General features: G+C 35.0%; 1 protein-coding gene across 3 annotated transcripts in view; it reads right to left on the bottom strand.

Moving 5' to 3' along the window:
• The window catches only part of MACC1 (MET transcriptional regulator MACC1), a 486,000-nt gene that overhangs the window by 72,658 nt on the left and 391,148 nt on the right, over positions 1 to 22,194 (bottom strand). For 2 of the 3 annotated variants that reach the window (XM_072964883.1, XM_031674118.2), the window contains one exon: positions 10,837 to 10,962. The exons of the other annotated variant lie outside the window; for it this stretch is intronic. The gene's annotated coding sequence lies outside the window, so the exon portion shown is untranslated. Of the gene's footprint in view, positions 1 to 10,836; positions 10,963 to 22,194 lie in introns of those variants that run through there. 3 annotated transcript variants of the gene reach the window in all.

Raw genomic sequence — 22,194 nt, 5'->3', positions numbered from 1 at the left:
TATTTTCTACTCCAGGTCATTAATTCTCCACACCAGGTTCATTTTCAAACGAGCTACAGACGATCATAGAATCTCTTGAGGATACTCCTGACCCACTCTTGCCTAAGTTGGGGTGGAGGTCAGTGCTTCTGATCCTCCACTTAGGAATCATGCCCATTAGAGGGTATCCTCCGGAAAGAATAACAATCTGCTTTCCAGAAGATTCCAAAACAACTATATAGTCATCAATTTACTCTAGTGAGGTTAAGATTACATAGTCAAACATGGAATCCATAAAAATTACCTGAGATATAAAGAATAAAGTTTGGTTTCCTCATCATGGTATTTAGGACTAAAAATTAGCATGAAACAACATTCTGAACTCTTCCTTCCACTTACCCACTATATAAATCTATCCACTGTAGTCAAATTGGTTTAATATCTGGTTATTTGCTTATTACTGCCTAAGGCCTTTAATCATTGTATCCTAATACTGTTTTTAAGTGAGGAATAAAGTAAATACAAGTTCAGTGCAGAAACTACTCAATTCTTACCTAAAATTTGTAAATGCACATCCTCACCATCCATAGCAAGGTACAAGATATTTTCAACACCCTATAAGGCTACTTCCTCTTTCCAGTTATCACCATCCTCAGAATTATTTTTTAACGTGTGTTACCATAGGTTAGTTTTCCATATTATAGTTCGACTTAATTATCTAACAAGAATGAGACAATGAAAGGGAAGGGCCACACGGAGAGGAAAGCATATTACTTCTTTCTAACTGGTTCCCTCCTTCACTTGCCAATCCACCACATACCAAGACTCATGGGTTGAGCCTGAGTTACCACTTAGCTACTGTGATGTCCCAAATTAATAAATATTGAATCCACAGTTTTACTGTTACCTTCATGTCTTCAATTATTTTCCCAGTAATGTCTGTGAAATAGTCTGGCCAACATGTGACCCAGGACAGAAAATAAAATTCATACTGACTTAGAAGTAACTTATAAAATGATTTATTTCACATGAAGATACAAAGATATAAAATCATTTTCTATTTTAATAGTATATACTGTGTGCTTTTAAATGATGATACAAAACAAGCCTCTAGAATGCTGTTCTGATTTGTGTAACTTTGATAGAGAAGTTCCGGAATGGCACTCCAATATGATCCCCACACAAAACAGGCTTCCACTGAGCCACTGATCAAGAGACTGAGAATCTAATTATTCAGTGAGCTATAAATCTCCCTAACCATACTATCACTGAGCTCATGTTTCTTTCATTATATTTAAGAATATGACCTAACAGTTCATTAAAATCAGATGTATCTATGACATCCTCTGATGAACCTGTACAGTAATCCACACACACAAAAAAACAGATATAAGTTTGAAAGAATGTTTTTACTAATTTCCTACCAAACTTACCTTTTGTCTTTTGATAATACACCTATTCATTAGGAGACAGCTATGTGTAGACAACCACACTAAACAAGAAATAGAAAACAGCTCCATTTTAAAGTCAATTACAATCCCTGGGAGGGAAGATAAAAATACGAAAATGACTACCACCTAGAATCATTTCAAGATGAAGACATTTCTCGGTGAAGAGAAACTGCAAGTGGCGAGAGTGAAAGTTTAGGAGACTTAGGCTGATGGCCCTCAACAAGAAAAATAGGATGTAAGGTTCATAAGATCAGAGTATGAGAGGCAGAAGTGAGTCATTTTGGCAAAGGTACCAGGGACCTTTACGTATCCCTCAAAACCAAATATCTAGAACTAAAAAGCGTCCAAATTAATAAAGCTCCTTCTATATCTACTATCAACTCTATTATTGCTGAAGATCAGAAAAAACAAAAAAGAGGTGATAACCAAAAAATGCTATCAGAGCCCTGTGTGGAAATACAGGGAGTCTGATCTCTAGGGTCAACAGACATAGTAGAAAATACTATTTTAAATGTTACAAGCCCTCTTTCCCCTTGACCAGGAAAGAATGTTAGAAATAATACAAGTCTTTTTCTCCCTTTGGTTGATAGGAAGAAACTTAGAAGTCATCCAATCTCAGTTAATACCAAGTCAATCCCTATTAATAGAAAAATTCAACTCAGCATTGCATATTCGTTGGCCTGAAAAATGATGCCCAGAACTATTTGGCTGGAATTCGAGTTCAGCTTCTTTGCTTATCTCTAGGTTGAGCAACTGTTCGTCTTGTCATGTCAAGCAAAATTATAATTAAAGCACTGTCAAGGTTAATCCACACCTACCCTGATGTTTTAATTGTACACTTGAAATCTATTTATTAAGTATTTGTCAAAGAAATCTGCATTCACATCTAGCTCCTATACATCTCATTTCATCTATTGCATGATAGAACACTTTGTATTTGCGCATGCATTTTGGCTATACAGATGGTTCTTAGTTCATAATGGAAGGGGGAAAAAGGATTAGTCGGTTTGTTTCAACTTATCTTTTTATATATTTTGTGGGTATATGACGTTTCTAAATGGTTCAGAGAAATGGTATTTTTATTCTTCTTCCCTTCTCAGCTGTTCATTTTATTTTTGAGCCAGTCATCTTAGTCTTACTTAGTGGAACAAAACTCTCTTGCCTCCCATATTTGAGTCAATTCAGCATTGTTTCTTGAAGAAATGTTTATGTTTGCACATAACCCCTGAGCCTACTTTGTTCGGAAGGAAGGAAGATTGCTTTCTTCCATATGAAAACTGATAGCCCTTTATTTCACAAAGCACACCATTTGAATTTAGAGCCACACTTATTGTTAGAATTTTTCCTTTATTAAGCCCAAATCCAGGAAACAAACCTTGGTTCTAAACTGACATCTGAACCTGAACAGAATTAGCCTAATGCCCTTTCTATATACAAATACATAATTATTTAAGAAACCTAAATGAGATGCTTGTTCTTTGCTGCTGTTGTTTGTTCAGTTTTGATAATGAAAATGTCCAGGGAAAATAGTGGTTTTTTTGTCTTCTAGTTTTCCACTGAATGATAATGATAATATTTTTTGACTCAAATTTCCCATTTGAACATCTCTTTCTTTCTACCTCTAGTCTTTACAAATAAATAGAAGAAAGAATGATTACATTTTAGAAGTCAATTTAGTTCATCAATTCTCTAGCAATGAAAGTAGTTCACATATTAGAAAATTGAACATGTCTGATTATTCAGGAGGAAAAGATACATGATTCTACAGGACTTTTGAGCATTTTGTAAAAATTAAGGAAAAAGAAGTTTTCCTTAAACATCTAACTTAAATTTCACTTCCTCTGTGACTTTCCCCTCCCTCAGCTTTTTTCAACCGAGTCGTCATCTAGTTCCTTTTAATGCTTTGCTTGTCTGATGATCACAGCCCAAATTTATATTTTGGTTCAATGTGTACAAATCTGTCTCCCAGCTAGATGGTGGGCTACTGAGGACAAGAAAGTTAACCATTTATTATATCCCTCGGGCCTGGAACATTGTGAGAGATCCATAGTTATTAATGACTTGAATTAGGAGTTGAATTAACTCCATTTCCCAAAGACAAGCGGAATAGGTTCTATTGATTTGTTCCAAGGTCACAAATGTTGATGGTTTAGAATGAAGCTGATTCAGCTTTCTTTGCCTCATCTAGACAAGCTGATTCAATACACACTATTCATGCATTTCATGAAACTAAGTTCCTAAGAATATCTATTAATTTTCATACTCACAATATGTATAGTATTTCTATTTTACAGCTTATAATATGGAGCACACTACGTTTGAATAAAGGGATGCTTTGTATTAAAACTGCTCTCAGAAGCACACCATGGATGGCCAAACATTATCTCTGTGAGTCACTTTCAGCAGAATCCTAGACACACCTAATCATTCATACAATTTTTAGATTCATACAATTTTTACTCATACTTGATAATTACTTGGATATTTTCTCAGGAGTTTTCCTAATTAGGCAAAGAGACCGCTATAAGCTTACTGAAATAAAGCAAGCTGATTCTATTGTACTAGAATAGTTTAATAATAAATCAAATGTGAAAAATGTCATGAGTATTTTGACAGGCTTTGCCTTGGATCGGCAGATTGCTTTGGATAATACAGCCATTTTGCTTGGGTTTTTTCTTTTTTCTTTTGTGTATATATATATATATATTTATTGATGTATAGTCAGTTTACAATGTTGTGTCAATTTCTGGTGTACAGCATAATGCTTCAGTCATACATGAACATACATATATTTGTTTTCATATTCTTTTCACCATAAGTTACTACAAGATATTGCATATAGTTCCTTGTGCTATATAGTATGAACTTGTTGTTTATCTATTTTATATATACTAGTCAGTATCTGCAAATCTTGATCTCCCAATTTATCTGTTCCCACCACCTCTCCCCTGGTAACCGTAAGTTTTCTTTCTATGTCTGAGTCTGTTTCTGTTTGGTAAATAAGTTCATTTGTTGTTTTTTGTTTTTGTTTTTTAGATTCCACATAAAAGTGATATCATATGGTATTTTTCCTTCTCTTTTTGGGTTACTTCACTTAGAATGACAATCTCCAGGTCCATCCATGTTGCTGCAAATGGCATTATTTTGTTCTTTTTTATGGCTGAGTAGTATTCCTTTGTATAAATATACCACAACTTCTTTATCTAGTCATCTGTCAGTGGCCATTTAGGTTGCTTCAATGTCTTGGATGTTATAAATAGTGCTGCTATGGGGTGTACATATTCTTTTGAATTAAGGTTCCCTCCAGATATATGCCCAGGAATGGGATTACTAGATCATATGTTAAGTCTATTTTTAGTCTTTTGAGCAATCTCCATACTGTTTTCCATATGGTTGCATCAAACTACATTCCCACCAACAGTGTAGGAGGGTTCCCTTTTCTACAGGAGGTGTATGGCCATTTTGGTAATGTTGATTCTTCCAATTCAAGAACACAAGATGTCTTTCCATCTTTTTGTATTTTCAGTTTTCTTCATCAATGTTTTACAGTTTTTAGAGTATAGGTAACTTCCTTGGTTAAGTTTATTTCTACGTATTTTGTTGTTTTTGATGCAATGGAAATGTTTATGCCAGTTATAAAATTCTGGTTTTTGAAGTGAAAAAAAAAAGTGAATGAAGGGCCACAAATGGCAAAGTAGACTTTTTTCTGGGTGAGTTGTATTCCGTTACATATTTATGCTACCTCTTCTTTACCCATTTATCTATTGATGTGCACTCAGGATGCTCCCATATCTTGGCAATTATAAATAATGCTCCTGTTAATGTATCTTTTTGAATTAATGTTTTTGTTTTTCTCAGATATATGCCCAGGAGTGGAATTGCTGGGCCATATGGTTGTTCTATTTTTAGGCTTTTGAGAAACCTCCATATTGTTTTCCATACTGGCTGCACCGAATTAACATTTCTATTAACAGTGTACAAAGGTTCCCTTTCCTCCACATCCTTGCCAATATTTGTTATTTGTGTTCTTTTTGATGATGGCAATTCTGACAGATGTGAGATGATATCTCCTTGTGATTTTGAGTTGCTTTTCCCTAATATTAGTGATGCTGAGCAACTTTTCATGTTCCTATTGGCCATCTGTATTTCCTCTTTTGGAAAAATGTCTGTTCAGTTCTTCTGCTCATTTTTAAAATGGATTGTTTGTTTGCTTGTTTGCTTTTTAATAGAAGTATAGTTGATTTAAAGTGTTGTATTAGTTTCTGGTGTACAGCATGGATGGACTTGGAGGACATTATGCTAAGTGAAATAAGTCAAACAGAGAACGACAAATACTGTAAGATATTACTTACAAAATGGAATCTAAAAAAAATACAGCAAACTAGTAAATATAACAGAAAAGAAACAGACTCACAGATGTAGAGAAGAAACTAGTGGTTACCAGTGAGGAGAGGGAAGGGGGAGGGGCAAGATGGAGGTGGAGGATTAAGAGGTACAAACTATCAGGTATGAAATAAGCTACAAGTATGTATTATACAACATGGAATATAGCAAATATTTTATAATAACTATAAATGGAGTATAACCTAAAAAAATTTGTGAATTACTATGTTATATACTTGTAACATACAATATTATATGTTATATATAATATAATATTATAACTGATGCAAAATATTACTGTATATCAACTATACTTCAATTAAAAATATGACATTGTAAATTAAATACATAAATAAATTTAAAAATGGTAAAAAAAATCAAAAGGACAGTTCTCATTCTAGGTTGAAAATGAGCAGGCTAATTAAAAAAATACATCCAAAGAGCAAAAATAGATATTTCTGTATCAGATTACTGATACCAAGCTCACAAAAACTAAACCTAGATCTTTGCCACAAGACACTGGTACCACTGGGTGATCAAACATACTGCATTTGACTAGATTTAATGGCATCCAGCAAAATCCTGAAGTCATTTAAAGAAACACAGAAGCAAAAAATATGAGGCACAGAAATGTAAGTCCTGGGTGTTTTGTCTATGCCTTTAAATCCCTCTGGGGAGTTGATTAGCAGATGCCCATATTCCCTGCTTTCTGAACAGAAGTGATAACATGCCTACCTCAGGATGTCCATGTAGCTGCCAAGCAGAATCAAGGAAACAACCTAGGAACAGATTTCAGTGCTGTTCAACTGCTTCTATCTTGTTTTCCCTCATGATTTCTACTGACTTAAGGACTGAGCCCAAAAAGGCCATTTGTTTTAAGGGACATTAAATACTGAATTCTGAAATGTTTGAAGCAGGATGCTTTGAAATTGTGTCCAACTAAGTGGCCTTCTGTATCTTCTGAGCTTGTTTCCTCATCAGCAAAATTAAAGGATAGAATTCAATGATTTCATCTAGTTCCTTAAATAATATTAGCAGGTTAGAATCAATTTAATATATTTAGCTCCTCCTACACTTTTTCAATAATTTTTCCATCCTGAAAATAAAAGGTCACAACTACCAATAAAGTAGTAATCATCCTTATCTCCATCGTCAACATCAGCAGCAGCAGCATGTTGTTATTGTCGTTATTATCATGCTCATGACAACGTTTCCCAGAGTTCCACTCTCAGTTTCTTAGGGCAGGCAATTGGTATACAGAGGGTTACTGTCTTTGACCAGCGCAAAGGAAAAAACTCATTTCTGTGACCAAATCATTACATAATTTTAAGAACTATTTTTATGTCTATCTTTGCTGTATACTTCTTAAGCAAGCCACCTGTCCTTCTTGACATCTCTTTCATTATTTAAAACTTCAGATAATGATTACTACATATGTATTATAATAATGGTAATAATGATGAAAATTTTAACAACTGGTAATTGGCATTTCATGATAGTTAACTCAACTTTCTACATACATCATCTTCTGCATTCTTTCTCATTTAGAATGCTTTGCATAAGGGAGGACTTTCTAGACCTGTCTCCAGGGTTCACTGCTATATGCCAGATGCTGAAAATACATACTCCAGGGTACTCTGGAATTATTTAGAACATCAATGATTCTTTTCTCTGTATTCCTTAGAGGAGGTAGTCTATCATTGTTACATTTGAGTTTTAACTCAAATTTGCATAGATTTTTAAAAATATTTTAATATGCATATGAGAACTCATAAAGAAGGGTTAAACACAACCTCATTCCACTATTCCAGCTATTGAATTAAATCCTGCCAGGTAATGCAATGCCTAGTAGGAATGTGATTTCCTTAGTCATTTATAGCAACATTTTCAGATGGCACAAAAGTAATCTTTCTAAAATGTATAATGCTGCCTTCTCTAAAATACTTCAGTGGCATCTTACACTTCACTGTTGAAATTAAAACTCCTTATCATGAAATATAAGAACCTTTGCTATTTTGTGCCTTCTGATTGCTCTATTCCTTGTCCTTTATTGCCACATCCTACATTCCTTCTATTTGTCTTATAGTTGAGGCTACAGCCTTGCTAAACTACTTCCAGTTTTCAAAACGTGCCATGCTCCCAACACCCATTCTTGCCTCTAATCATATTGCTTGGATGGCCTGGATAACCCACCTGAACCTCTTCACTCCCCTAACCGAATCAAAGTTTTCACATTTGGAAATGTCAACCATCTAGAATACTGACTAGAATCTTGGATGAAATTTTTAAATAGGTCCCCAAATAAGCTAAAGTCAATGTTACAAAGACCAAAGAGAGACCTAACTTGGAGCCTGTTAACTCTAAGTTCTGACAAGGAATATTATCTGGTTTGTATGATTGTAACAGATTAGAAATAGCAACTTTGAAAAAAGAATCAAGCTGACAGATAAGCCCTGGTTACCAGCAAGAGTTGGAATACAAAAAGCTGGGCAACGGAAGGGAAGAGACCAGAAAAGTTTTAAAACTTTTATAAAAGGTTACAATATAGAGCGACCTACACCATTCAGAAATAGTTAAATTATGCTTAGAGTTTACTTAGTATACATTGGTTATAAATTTAATAAAATATTTTAGAAAAAACGTGATGTTTAAAAATCATGAAAGAAATGGTATATAAAGAATAGTACTTTATTACTTAAATAAATTAAACTTATGTGGAATAATTGCATAATTCTAGGTAAGTATATTACTTTACTTAGAAGTCTTTACATTAAAAAAAAAGTTGCTCTATATTAGTAGGAGATTCCAAATCACCAATGACCATATATTTCTTTCTTAATTGTATTAAAATTTGATACCTTTTCAAAGGAAAATAAATATTTATGACATTTACAAATTTTTCCTCAGCTATACCAATTCATGATATTGTATTTAAAGAGAGTTATGAGGGCAGGTATCTATATATGATAGCAGTTATGGTAACTTAAGGCCATATTTTAAAATCTTAGCATAGATGTTTTATGATATAAATACCTATAAGGCTACTGAAGCAAGAAAATTAGGAAAACAGAAACTTCCTAGGTGCTCTGGTAAACTGGAATCCATGCGGTTGTAAGAATGAATGATAACTGACTTGATTGAAGGAAGTGATAGCTCAGAACAGTCCCCATCATAGTCCCCACACAAGATTTGAGAAAAGGCAGCTTGTTTTCATTAATGCACATTTCCATTAAAAAAAAAATCCACAGGATGTCTTGCATTGTGTCAAAAGAAAGGGAGAAAATGTTCTCACTGATGAAAGTCACTTTCTCTCTTAGCATTAACTGGTTATTTCTTTGTGAGATGAATGATATCACTACTCATTTCCTTCTGAGCCATAACTAGAAAAGTCCTTTCATTTCACCGCCTATAACCTAGTAGGTGTGAAAAGTAAGTTTCCTCTAAATATTTTCTGATTCACACTCTCCTTTTTGAGTTTTTCCATTGTGACATTCTTACATTTCTGTGATGTAAGGTTCTTTTTTCTTTTTTTTTTAGCATTCGCCCCCCCAAAACACCATTTTGTCTATCTTTTATATACATAATGAAATATACACATTGAAAGATAGTGAAAGTTTATATTCACCGTAGTAACTTACTATTTCTCTTCCTTTTAGAATCTTTTAGAAAAAATTAATTGGACATTAGCATAGCAAACATATCTGGTACATGTCTGGAGAATTTATAATAAATTTAGAAAATAATCCTCTTTTAAAAGGTCCTCAAATCAATAACTTAATATCATCTCTGCCTTTTGTAATAATCTTTACAGCAATCTTATGTTGAAAAAGAGGTGGGAGCCTCACTGCACATGAGAAACACTGAAGTAAGCATAGCTGAGGCAAGGCTGTTCAAAATTGGTGCCTGAATCTGGCTGGGGAGTCCCCTTTGCAAAACTATCTTGTTCATAATCATCTGGATGACATTTGGGAGCAAAAGCATCCTTGCACAAATTTCAGCCTTTCTTAAGAACACTCTCCAAATGTGGTTCTGCTTGAGTGAGAATCCAAAGACTCAAGTTTGAATCCAAGGCCTATGACTTAACTTTACAAGCTGTGACCACAAGCTATTTACTTAACTTCTCTGTTTCAGTGTCCTCATCAGTAAAGTACATATAGGACCTGCACTTCATAGTTAGGAGCCATGCACATTAAGGAACTTAGTAGCAATGTCTGGCATACAGCTGATGTATGATAAACTTTAGTTATTTCTATCATTAAGGTAAGTGGTTATGTGGAAAAGAAGTCATTGGTAAAATTGAAAATCCCTTTCAGAATCTATTGCATTACCTTTAGCTGACAATTTTAGAGAGTACACAATTATCTCTTTACTCTCCTTAGCCATATATGGCTTTATAGGATCATTTCACGAAGAGGTCAGGATACTTTGTGGTTTTTTTTTTTAAGCCAAGGACAACAGAAGAAAATACTTGAGTTCCAGAAATGCCATCACTAATGAAAGGCTATCAGATGCTTGGGGCCACTCCCCAGCCATCACTCTTCTGAGACTAACACCACACTAAGAATACAGAGAGAACCAGGATGTAAAAACAGAAGTCAATTATCAGTTCTCTATAGCTTCCTTTCAATCAAAATAGTACAGTTAGTTTGTTCTCCCTTGTAAAAGGCACAACAGAAGAGGAGATAGAAGAGTTTCAAAGATTTGATTAGTTTTGTGAGCCCACTGAAGTAAATAAAATGATTGGTATGGGACTAAAAGGAAGTACTAACTCAATTTGGGTTCTGAATCAGGTTTCTGAGATTACCTGACTCAGCTCAATGAAAACCCTCTTCATTCAAAATCATTTTACACCAAATAACATGAGAAATAACTATGAAACAAAGCAAAACAAAAACTTGGATATTGGGAGGATATGTTCAAAGGTATTAGCAGAGGGAAGCTGTGATTCTCACACAAACAAAATGTTAATAATTGTGGACAACAGCATGGGTTGGGGAAACAAACACCATACCTCTTTAAATCGTCTGGCTGTTATAAGAGAACTGTGTGTCACTTTGTTCTGCTCAGAATAGTCTTCTCTCTCTTGACCAGCTAAAGTCGTGGGCTTTTATTTCAACTATTTGATCTCTGAATTTCCTCTTTACATTTTCTAGAGAATAAAAGTAAAATATTAAATATCACTATTTTGAAATGCTGTGGTTTATTTTATCTAAAGAGAGTAAAGGGCAAGGTGGTAGGAGCTAATATAGATATTATTTCTATGTGCCATTTTTGTATATTTTTGCTAAGTATTTTACATAAATTATTTTATTAATCCTTACAATAATCCATTAAGGTAGATCTATTTTTTCCTATTTTACAAATAAGAAAATAGTCTCAGAGAAGTTAAGTAATTTGCCAAAATAAACTCAGCAGCTTATAGGAGGCAGAGGCCAACCCAGATCCAGCTGCCTATGGACCTTTGCTTATTATAGTTCACTGTATTGTACAGTCAGGCAGAGAGACTCTGAATAAACTCTTTCAGAGTCTCATGCATACAAGAACCTAATGGTAAGCTCTGCAAGAGATGCTGCCTTCCTTCTAGAGGAGAAGGTGTTGACCATTCTAGACAATAATGGTGGACAGTAAGCCTCTGCTCCAGGCTTACTTCCTCCTTTTGTGAGGGCTGTGCTATTCTCTGGTTCAACCTAAGAAACATAAGACCATTGCCTTATTGAGAAGGAGATTCATAATGAATACGCAGAAAGATTCCTGGCAAGAGGATTAAAAAGTAAATAGCATGTTTGGAAAGAGTATTTGAACTTCAGAACAGAATGGAATTCATACTCTTAAGTGGAAGAATGTAAATTCTGGCACATAAACCTCTTGCTTAAGAGAGAAGTTATCAATCTATGCCCGAAGCTGTAAATAATTAAGCCAAACTCTTCCCAGAAAACAGAGCTCTCCTTGCTGGTGTTGAAAGCACTCAGGACTTTGTTATTCTGTTAATTAGGACTGACAATGGCTGAGAAGAGACTAAGATAACAGTGAACACTGGGACTTAGCTAGGTTCCCAAGTTATTCATTGAATCGTTTTTATTCTAGCTCAAGCTCCAACACTTGTGTGTCTCATCTCCCATCTCCTCCTCTAGGTTGGTTATGAACCTCACCACCTAGCTCTTCATCACACAGAGCCTTATGTGACTTAGTAATTATCTCATGTACTTTATTTTTATATCTCAACTGCATTGTTAACTCCTCAAGGCCCAGGACCAAAGCACATTTGTCTTTTCAACCCTAGGATGCAATGAAATAGTGTGAAAAATACTTTACATGCAATAAACCAAAATAAAGCATCTGGTATCATAAGCTTTCACAAGCCTCACATGGTTCTGGGCATATAGAATCACAGCATTTTATTACAGCAATAAAGAGCTGAGCCGTCTCACATTTGCAGAGCACTGTCCTAAGGGCTATGCTTGTATTATTTTATTCAGTCCTCGCAAGCACCCTGTAAAGAAGGTATGAGAGTTTGCCCCAGTCTGACCTCTGAACCTATTTCCTTAACATTCTGCTACTTTGCCTCCTACTGAGAGGACCCCGAGTTAGAATTTCAAGTCTTCAATTTATAGATGAAGAAGTAAAGAACCAGAGAAGGTAACAATCTTGCTTATGGTTTAACTACTATTATGTAGTAAAACTCAGCTAGAACCTAGTTTTCTGGTCCTAAGCTCAGACTTCTCTCAATACAACATACCTCCTTATGTGGGAGTCAATCCGTAGACTATGTAATTTGCATGCAACTGTAATGTTTTCGAGGAAAATTATAGTAATCTTGAAGTTTCTCAGTTCCTTGCATACTCAGTTCATGGCTTATGAGTTATCTTTTATAGAATAATAATACATAATAACTAATTGCTTTAAAGGTAGCATTCTTCCCACTTAATGTTGAATGAAAGCATATTTTTCAACTACTAAGTGGAGAAGTTAGCTAAGAGTGGTGAATGATTTGAGATTCTGCTTAATGAAGAATTTTAAGTAAGATTCTGCTTGATGAGGAATTCTGCTAGCATTTTTCCAAGCAGAAAAACAGGAGTTTAGGCTCTTTCTGTTTATTTGTTTTAATTTTAATTTACTTATTAAGTATTTCAAACATAAAGTACAGAATTATTATTTATACAGGCATCCACATGCAAACATAACTAAACACATGTTAATATTTTGCAAAATATGGTTCAAAGCTCCATTTAGAAAAAATAAAAATGTAATATAAACAGCCAGTGCCCTACTATTAATCTTTCTTCCTCCAAATGTGATCACTCTTCTGAAATTGCCATGCATTTCCTATGTGTGTCTTTTACACTTTTACTATATATGTGTATGCATGTAATCATAGATAATATGTAGTAATTTTATATATGTACAAGTGTATATGAAGGGCTACAGATTAGATAACTCCTTTCTCACCTGGCTTTCTTGACTCAACATTATGTTTTTGTTTTAGCCTTTAGTTAGAAAGTGTTGTCTTAAGGTATGTAAATTATATCCTGAGATGTTAAGATATGAGAAGGGCAAGCATAAGATATAATTATGAAGGAAAGACACATATATAAATAGCAGATCCCATAAGGCAGAGGCTATTGCATATCTTAAATCATGTATTTTGTAGTCTTTAATGCAGGTGGTATACTACTAAAATAAAGATGAGAAATGAACATAATAAAATTGGAGTAGAGATATAACAAAAACAATACACAGAGAACCAAGCTGTAAAACACCATAAGAAAGTCTAGGATAAGGTGGAACCACTAAGAAGTGTAGAAACTTCCAAGTGCTCTCCCAGTTCTGTTCAGCCCTTAAGCTTATTGCTTAATCACTGCCCGTGCCTCTCCAATGCTCCTGTCCCCTCCTGCCTTCGTCTCTTGTGCTTACAAAGGCTCTTTATCTTCTCTTGGCACAGTACTGAGATTCATCCCTGGCAGGAGTTGCCAGTGGAACCTCCTTCTCTTACTCTCCCTTGAAACCTTGCCACCCAACAAAACCTCCTAACGAGTTCCCACCTGCCCCAAGAGCTCTCTTGCAAACATCTTCCCTTTGATGACAAGTTATTTTGCACTTCTTACTTGTTGCATTATTCATGCTTTTTGTCTGAGAAAACTCCTCAAGACACTTTTATTCTTCAGGAATGGCCTGCCTTTCTGGGTGGTGAGCTTTTCATTAGGCTGTTGAAATAAAATCTGATGATCATATAATGGCTTTCTTTCAATTTTAAGTTTTCTGATAAATATACTGGGCTTCCAAAGAGTTATGATACATTTTCTGGGTCAAGTGGCTCTGATAATTATACCCAATATGAATGTAACTGATATTCATACGAATAGCTTTACCAGTGAATTTATCCAACTGTGTTGGAAATCCTGGTACTGATCCAGGGAACACCAGACAAGAAGCATAAAGAGAGAAATTTCAATCCATAATTACTACCAAAAGGAAGGCATAATGACAATAACAAGACTTCAAAGTTGGTATTCTATTAGACTATTTTTTCATAAAGCACTATAAATAATAAAAATTATGTTTGTGTATGGAAACTAAAATTATTTATATAAATAGCCTATTAAAAACTGAATCAGAAATCTATTGCATTACAAATTTCCATTTAAAAATTGATAGAGTCACTTTCATAGATATGCTTTGATAGTCTACAATTTTGTTAGTGTGTTTTAGGAAAACATATTACATCGACCTTCCTGTTTCCAGAGATTCTGTACAACTACCTTATCCAATGTTCAGAAAGTATTTTTTTATATCCCAGTAATTAAAATGTTTATTTTTCTTCTAAAGAGATGAAAATCGTTGAAGTCACACCTTCACATTTAATTATAACTGGGTCTTTCTCAAGGTCTTTTCCTGTACAAGGTACTTTGTCACAGAATTAGTTCTACTTGTACACTGTTTAGTCAGGGTTGTAGTTTTTCTAAGACATTTTTAAACACTGGAATGTTTTGGAAATACAATCTCCCTTATTAATGTAAGAGCCCTGCCCGTAAACTTCAGTTAATTCTGTTGAGTCAGGACTTACTGATAGATTCCTAAATTTACCCAGAGCTTTAAATGTTGTGTTCCAAGTGCCCTTTGCCCCCAAGGAATCAAGGAGTGCATTAATGTAGTTGTCAGTGTAATACTTAATAAGGATTCTTGTGTAAGATTTTAGAAACTTTCCATTTGAAGGTGTTTTTTGCTTCTAAATAATACAGACACTATCAATACACAAATAGGGCTGAGAAGGCGGAAAAGCTGGTCGCTTTTACTTATCCTGCATTCCCAGCACATAGAAAAATGGAATTTAAGAAGTAGATGGTCCACTTCTTAAAAGACTTCAAGTCCACTGTTTTTACTATGTGCAACAGTTGAAATTAACTGTCAAATGAACTTTGAATCTAGCTAAATGAAAATACAAAAAAGAACAATTTATGTTAACAACTTAACGCAAGCATGCTTATTATGCCACAAACCACAAGAGAAGCAACAAGAATGAATTGCAGCAATGGACAATAGGTCTCACTACTTTTCATGTTTAATATGTCCTATAAATCCTTTAAGATACTGAATATTCGTTCAAGAACTTTCTACATGTAAATTCAACTGTTGACCTATTATTCTTTTCTGCTACATCTATAATTATTTATTTATATGTCTACTCCTCCAATACATAGAAAATGATACCAGAATGGAGAGATTTTCTTTATTTGTGTCTCATGACCTGCAAAGTACTTTAGACATGACAGGCAAACAATGAACATTATTTTTTCAGAAGATACTTCACACATTGTTCTAAGAATAATAGGCCTACTTCTATTATTTTTGACAATGAGAAAAAATAGAACATGAGGGAAAAGAGGAGGAGGAGGAAGAGGAAGGTGAGGACAAAGAGAAAAAGAAAGAAAAAAATAAGCGGAGACTGACATTAATAGGCTTGTCGTAATTAAAACAACCAATTCCCTAAGTTTTTTGAATCATTGCTCACACATATGGTGCTTGACTTTCCACGAATTAGTGTTCCTTAAATGCTAATTGATAGTTTGGTTGATGACTGTATCCATATTGTCACTGTCATGTTCTAGGTAATCTTAGAAGGATTTCCAAAAACCCTTTGCAAAGATCACAAAGTTAAGACACTTTAAAGCTTTTCACACCTTCTGCATGCTTTGAATTTAATGTGCAGAGGAGATCAATCAAGATGGCAGAATAGGAGGATGTGGAACTCACCTCACCCCATGAACATATCTAAAACACATCTACATGTGGAAGAATCCTCACTGAAAACTAACTAGAAGAGGGCAGAAAGACTTCTGCACAACCAACGCTGTAAGAAAGATACACACAGAACTGGATAGGAAGGGGAGAGAAGTGATCAGATTAGGTCCTGTGCATCTGGAAGGAGACTCAGAAGAAAAGGGAGATTACATGGGCAGAGATTCACCCTGAGGAGTGAGTGGTGTGAGCCACTTATTGGGCACACCAGCTCTAGGGTTCTACACAGGAAAGACAACTCCCCTAGGCTGGTTAGAGGGCTGCTGGGACTAACAGGGGGGCTATGGGAAGGCTGGACTTCACTCATGAGGAACAGTGCACAGGGTAGATGAAAGAAAGCCCCAGCAGCTGTCTGGTTTCCAGTGACTGCTCCAGTGTGTGCCCCAGCCTGAGCAGAATGAATGCTCCAGCGACTCTTTCTCTACATTGCAACACTGCCTGGACCTAGGGCTGCCACAACCAGAGAGAGAGCTCAGCTGTGGGATATAGAGGCAACTCGGACCCAGGACAGCCTCTGAGTGGGGCATGGGTGGCAATTGTTGGCATGTACTTAGGCAGTGCCTCAGAAGCATCCTGGAATTCTGATGGCAGCCAGTCCACCACAACCTGCATTCTGATAAACACCGAGAGTCCATGTGGGCCTCACCTGCACTGGGTAAAGCTCCACAACAGGGTCAGGGCAGTGGAGGCTGGAGGGAGTGATCAGCTGTGAGGAACAAAGGAGACTCAGGCATGAGGCTGCATCTTAACAGGGTGGGGGCAACAACTGCTGATGCCTACACAGGCAGCACATTGGAGGCAGCTCTACTAAAAGAAATGCTAAAGGATCTCCTCTAAGTGGACAAGAAGTGAGAATCTATAAGCAAGGGAAGAACCCACTAGGAAAGGCAACTACACAGTAAGAACTGAGGATCAACCACTTAAATAAGCTAGTATGAAGATTAAAAGACAAAAAAATTGTAAAAGCAACTATAAGTACAATAAACAGTTAAGGGATAAACATGATGATGTACAATATGACATGAAAAACACAAAATGTGGGAGAGGAAAGTAAAAAATATAGATCTCTTAGAATGTGTTGAAATTAAATGACCACCAGTATAAAAGAAATATAGTTACAGGTCAATATATATGAATTTCATGCTAACCACTAATCAAAAACCTACAACAGATACACAAAAAGTAAAAAGAAAGGAACACAAGTATACTACTAAAGAAAATCAGCAAACTACAAAGGAAGAAACAAAAAGAAAAAATAAACAGAGATGAGCTAAAAAAAAAATCCAACCAGAAAACATGTAATAAAATGGCAGTAAATACATATCTATCAATAATTAATATAAATGTCAATGGATGAACTGCTCCAATCAAAAGACATAGGGTGGCTTACTGGATAAAAACAGAAGACCCATCTCTATGCTGTCTATGAGAGACTCACTTTAGAGCTAAAGACACATTCAGACTGAAAGTGAGGTGATGAAAAAAGATATTTCATACAAACAGAAAAGATAAGAAAGCAGGGGTAATGATACTCATCTCATACAAAATAGACCTTAAAACAAAGGCTATAACAAAAGACAAAGAAGGGCATTATATAATGATAATAGGATCAATACAAAAAGAGGATATTACACATATTAACGTGTATGCACTCAATACAGGAGCAACTAAATATATAGAGCAAGTATTAACAGACATAAAGGGAGAAGCTGAAAATAATACAATAATAGTAAAGAATTTTAACACCACACTTACATCAATGGACAGATCATCCAGACAGAAAATCAAAAGATAACAGTGGTCTCAATGACACAATAGACTAGTTGGACTTAACAGATATCTATTGGATGTTCCATCCAAAAACAGCAGAATACACATTCTTTTCAAATGGACATGGAAACTTCTCCAGGATAGGTCACATGCTAGGCCATAAAACAAGTCTCAACAAAAACAGACAAATTATAATAGACATTTTTTCCCAATCACAGCAGTATGAAACTAGAAATTAACTACAGAAAGAAAAATGGGAAGAGCACAAATACGTGGCTACTAAAGAACACACTACCAAAAAAAAAAAAGTCAATGAAGAAATCAAAGTAAAATCAGAAAATATATCAAGACAAGTAATAATGAAAACACAACTGCATCAAAGGCAGTCCTAAAAGGGAAGTTTATAATGATACAAGCCTTCCTCAAGAAACAAGAAATCTCAAATAGACAACTTAGCCTACCACCTAAAGTAATTAGAAAAAGAAGAACAAAGTCCAAAATCAGCAAAAGAAAGGAAAAAAATAAGAATCAGAGTGGAAATAAATTAAACAGAGACAAAAAAATATAAATGAAACCAAGAGTTTTGTTTTAAAGAAAAAGAAGCTAATATACCTTTAACCAGGCTCATCAAGAAGAAAAAGGGAGTGGACTCAAATAAATAATAGGAACTGAAAAAGGAGAAGTCACAACTAGTACCACAGAGATACAAAAGATCATGAGAAAATACTACAAGTAGTTATATGCCAAAAAATTGGGCAACTTAGAAGAAATGGACAATCTTCTATAAATTTTCCAAGACTGAATTAGGAAGAGGCAGACAATATGGATAGACTTATCACTAGCAGTGAAGTTAAATTTGCAATTAAAAAACTGCAAGGAAATGAAAGTCCAGGACCAGATGGCTTCACAGGGAAATTCTATCAAACATTTAAAGACTTATTACCTGTCCTTCTTAAACTGTTTCAAAAAATTGAAGAGGACAGAATACTCCTAAATTCATTCTGAGGCCACCATTACTCTGATACCAAAACCAGAGAAAGACCACACACACACACACACACACAAATTACATCTTTGATGAATTTAGATGCAAAAATCCTTAACAAAATGTTAGTAAACTGAATCCAACAATACACAAAAAGTTCATATAGCATGATTAAGTGGAATATATTCCAGGGATGCAAGAATTCAATATTCATAAATCAATCAATGTGATACAACACATTAACAAAAGTAAGGATAAAAATTACAACCATCTCTTTAGTCACAAAAAAAGCATCTGACAAAATTCAACATCCATGAAAGATGCTCAATATTGCTAATTATTAAAGAAATGCAAATCAAAACAATGCGATATCACCTCACACCTGTCAAGGGGCTATTATCAAAAAGTCTACAAACATCAAATGTTGGTGAGGATGTGGAAAATAGGTACACTATTGGTGGAAATGTGAATAAAATACTGGTGAATGTAACCACTATGGAAAACAGTATGGAGGTTCTTCAAAAATTTAAAAATAGAACTACCATATGACCCAGTAATTCCACTCCTGTGTATATATCCAAGAAAAGCCCAAAAACACTAATTCAAAAAGATCATCATACTAAGCGAAATAAGCCAGAAAGAGAAAAATACCATATGATATTATCTCTATGTGGAATCTTAAAAAAATTACAAAATGAACTTATTTACAGAGCAGAAACAGACTCACAGACATAGAAAACAAATTTATAGTTACCAGGAGGTACAGGGGGAGTTGAAAGGATAAATTGGCATTTCAAGATTTGCAAATACTAACTACTATATATAAAGTAGGAAAGAGAAAAAAAAATAAGTTTCTTCTGTATAGCACAGGGAACTATATTCACTATCTTGTAGTAACCTATAATGAAAAAAGAATATGAAAAGGAATATACCTATGCACATGTATGACTGAAACATTATGCTGTGTACCCGAAATTAACACAACGTTATTAACTGATTTTACTTTAATAAAAAAAGAAGAAAAAAGATACATGCACCCAAATGTTCATAGCAGCACTATTTAAAATAGCCATAATATGGAAGCAACCCAAGTGTCTATCAACAGACAAATGCATAAAGTAGATGTGTTATGTATATACAGTGGAATATTACTCTGCCATAAAAAGAATGAAAATCTGTCACTTGCAACAATGTGGATGGACCTAGAGAATGCTATGCTTAGTGAAGTATGTCAGAGAAAGACAAATACCCCATATTATCACTTATATATGGAATCTAAGAAATAAAATAAACGAATGTATATAGCAAAACAGAAACCGACTCAGAAATACAAAACAACTAGTGGATGCTAGTGGGGAGAGGGATGGGAGAGGGACAAGATAAGGGCATGAGACTAAGAGACACAAAGGACTATGTATGAAATAGATAAACAAGGATATATTGTACAGCGCATAGAATTATAGCCATTATTTCGTAGCAACTTCAAATGGAATATAATCTATAGAAATACTGAATCACTATGCTGTCACCTGAAACTAGTATAATATTGTAAATCAACTATAGTTCAATTAAAATATTAATTAATTAATTAAATGTGAAGATAAATATGCCTAATACTGGTCTCCATAAATCAAAAGAACCACTTTGACAAATACCCTTTCCATAAACTTCCCAGTAAATTCACAACCTATTTTGACTTCTGTATTTTTAGTGAATTAAGTTAATAATTCAATGTTTTGTAGTCAGAGAAACCAGTAATTGAGTAAACGTACAAAAATCATTTCAAAGATTATCCACATCACAGTGGCATGGGTTTTATCAGGTCTGGTCCTCAGCCAAAATTTTAATTAGCAAGATTTGCTCTCATTATCTCGCCCTATCAACTTTGCAACTTGTATTTACTTTAAGTCTTACCCTTTTCTCAAAACAGTCTGTCCCCAAGTCAGTGACACGTTCTTGGTACTTTCCATGTCTCCCTTCACCTCTAAAAACATCCCATATCCTTCACTAACACAGGTTTAAATATTGTGATTATTTGAGCTATGATGCAAAATGCCTGATAGTGATTGAAAGTGTTATCCTTCCCAGTTGCTATTTTTAGTTTTAGAAATGTCTTTCAGAGTTTTGTACCTGGGGTGACCAACTGTCTCAGTTTGCCGGGACTTTCCTCGTTTTAGCAATGAAAATGCCAAGTCTCAGGAAACCTCTCAGTCCCATGCTTGTTTACCCTAAGCACCCTGAAAGGACTGTAAAAAATGACAACTGGAGAAGACTTTTCAGTCTTCTCTCCCAAATTTCAGTTCCCAATTGGAGATTTTTCTGCTCTTCTCTCAAATCTCTGTTTAGGATGATCTATTTGACCCCCTCAGGAGTTCAGCATATCCTCTTTCCTCCCCACCCACCAGTCTCAAGACAAATTTCCCAGATTTGCTCAGTGTGCTTTCTGGGTGATCGAAGCCTTCCATTATTTTATCTTGCTCAATAAAAGATATTTGCCTTCCTAGGCACCTCAGGATTCACCAAAAAACAAACAAACAAACCAACCAAACAAAAAAGCAGTCCAGACTCATGGCATGATCCCACCCACAACACTCTGTTCTTAAACTGTCTTCACATTCCCCACCTATAGAAAGAGCATTCTTTATCTGCAGCACTCAGATCCTATAGTAACAAAGAAAACCCAAGGGAAATCATCTATGAGTATGTTTATCTATACCAATATTTTCCATTAGTTCTAATAAGCAGAATTTGACAGTATATCTTGCCTGAAGTAAAAGAACAATATAGTGAAAAGGTTTCAGCTGTCTAGGTCTGCCATCTCACTATAATTCTGCTCATTCTGTGACTCTGAATATCTATCATTTCTTAGACATCTACGATTTGCCTGCGATAGAGAAGCGAGAAAGCAAAAACTTTAAAAGATTCATTGCAGTATTGTTTAAAATGCACTCAATCAAAATAGTTGATTTCAGTAAATTTTTTTAAAAAATGACCAAATAATTTTCATGGGCTGGGTTGTGTCCCCCAAAATTCATATGCTGAAGTCCTAACACTCAGTGCTTAAGAATGTAGTTAGATTTGGTGATAGGGTCTTTCAAAAGGTAATTACGTCAAAATGAAGTCACTTGTGTTGGCCCTAATCCAATATGACTAGTGTCTGTAAATGAAGAGATTAGGACACAGATGCATGCACTGAGGTAAAACCATGAGAAGACAGAGGGCAAGATAACCATCCACAAGTTGGGAGGCAGGTCTAGAACAGACCCTTTCCTCACAGCCCTCAGAAAAAAGCCAGCCCTGCCAAAATTTTGGTCTTCGACTTCTAGTCTCCAG

Source organism: Vicugna pacos, chromosome 7 (genome assembly GCF_048564905.1).
Source record: "Vicugna pacos chromosome 7, VicPac4, whole genome shotgun sequence".
Classification (NCBI taxonomy): domain Eukaryota; kingdom Metazoa; phylum Chordata; class Mammalia; order Artiodactyla; family Camelidae; genus Vicugna; species Vicugna pacos.
Note: the sequence above shows the minus strand (reverse complement) of the source record. Positions and strands in the feature narration are given on the sequence as shown.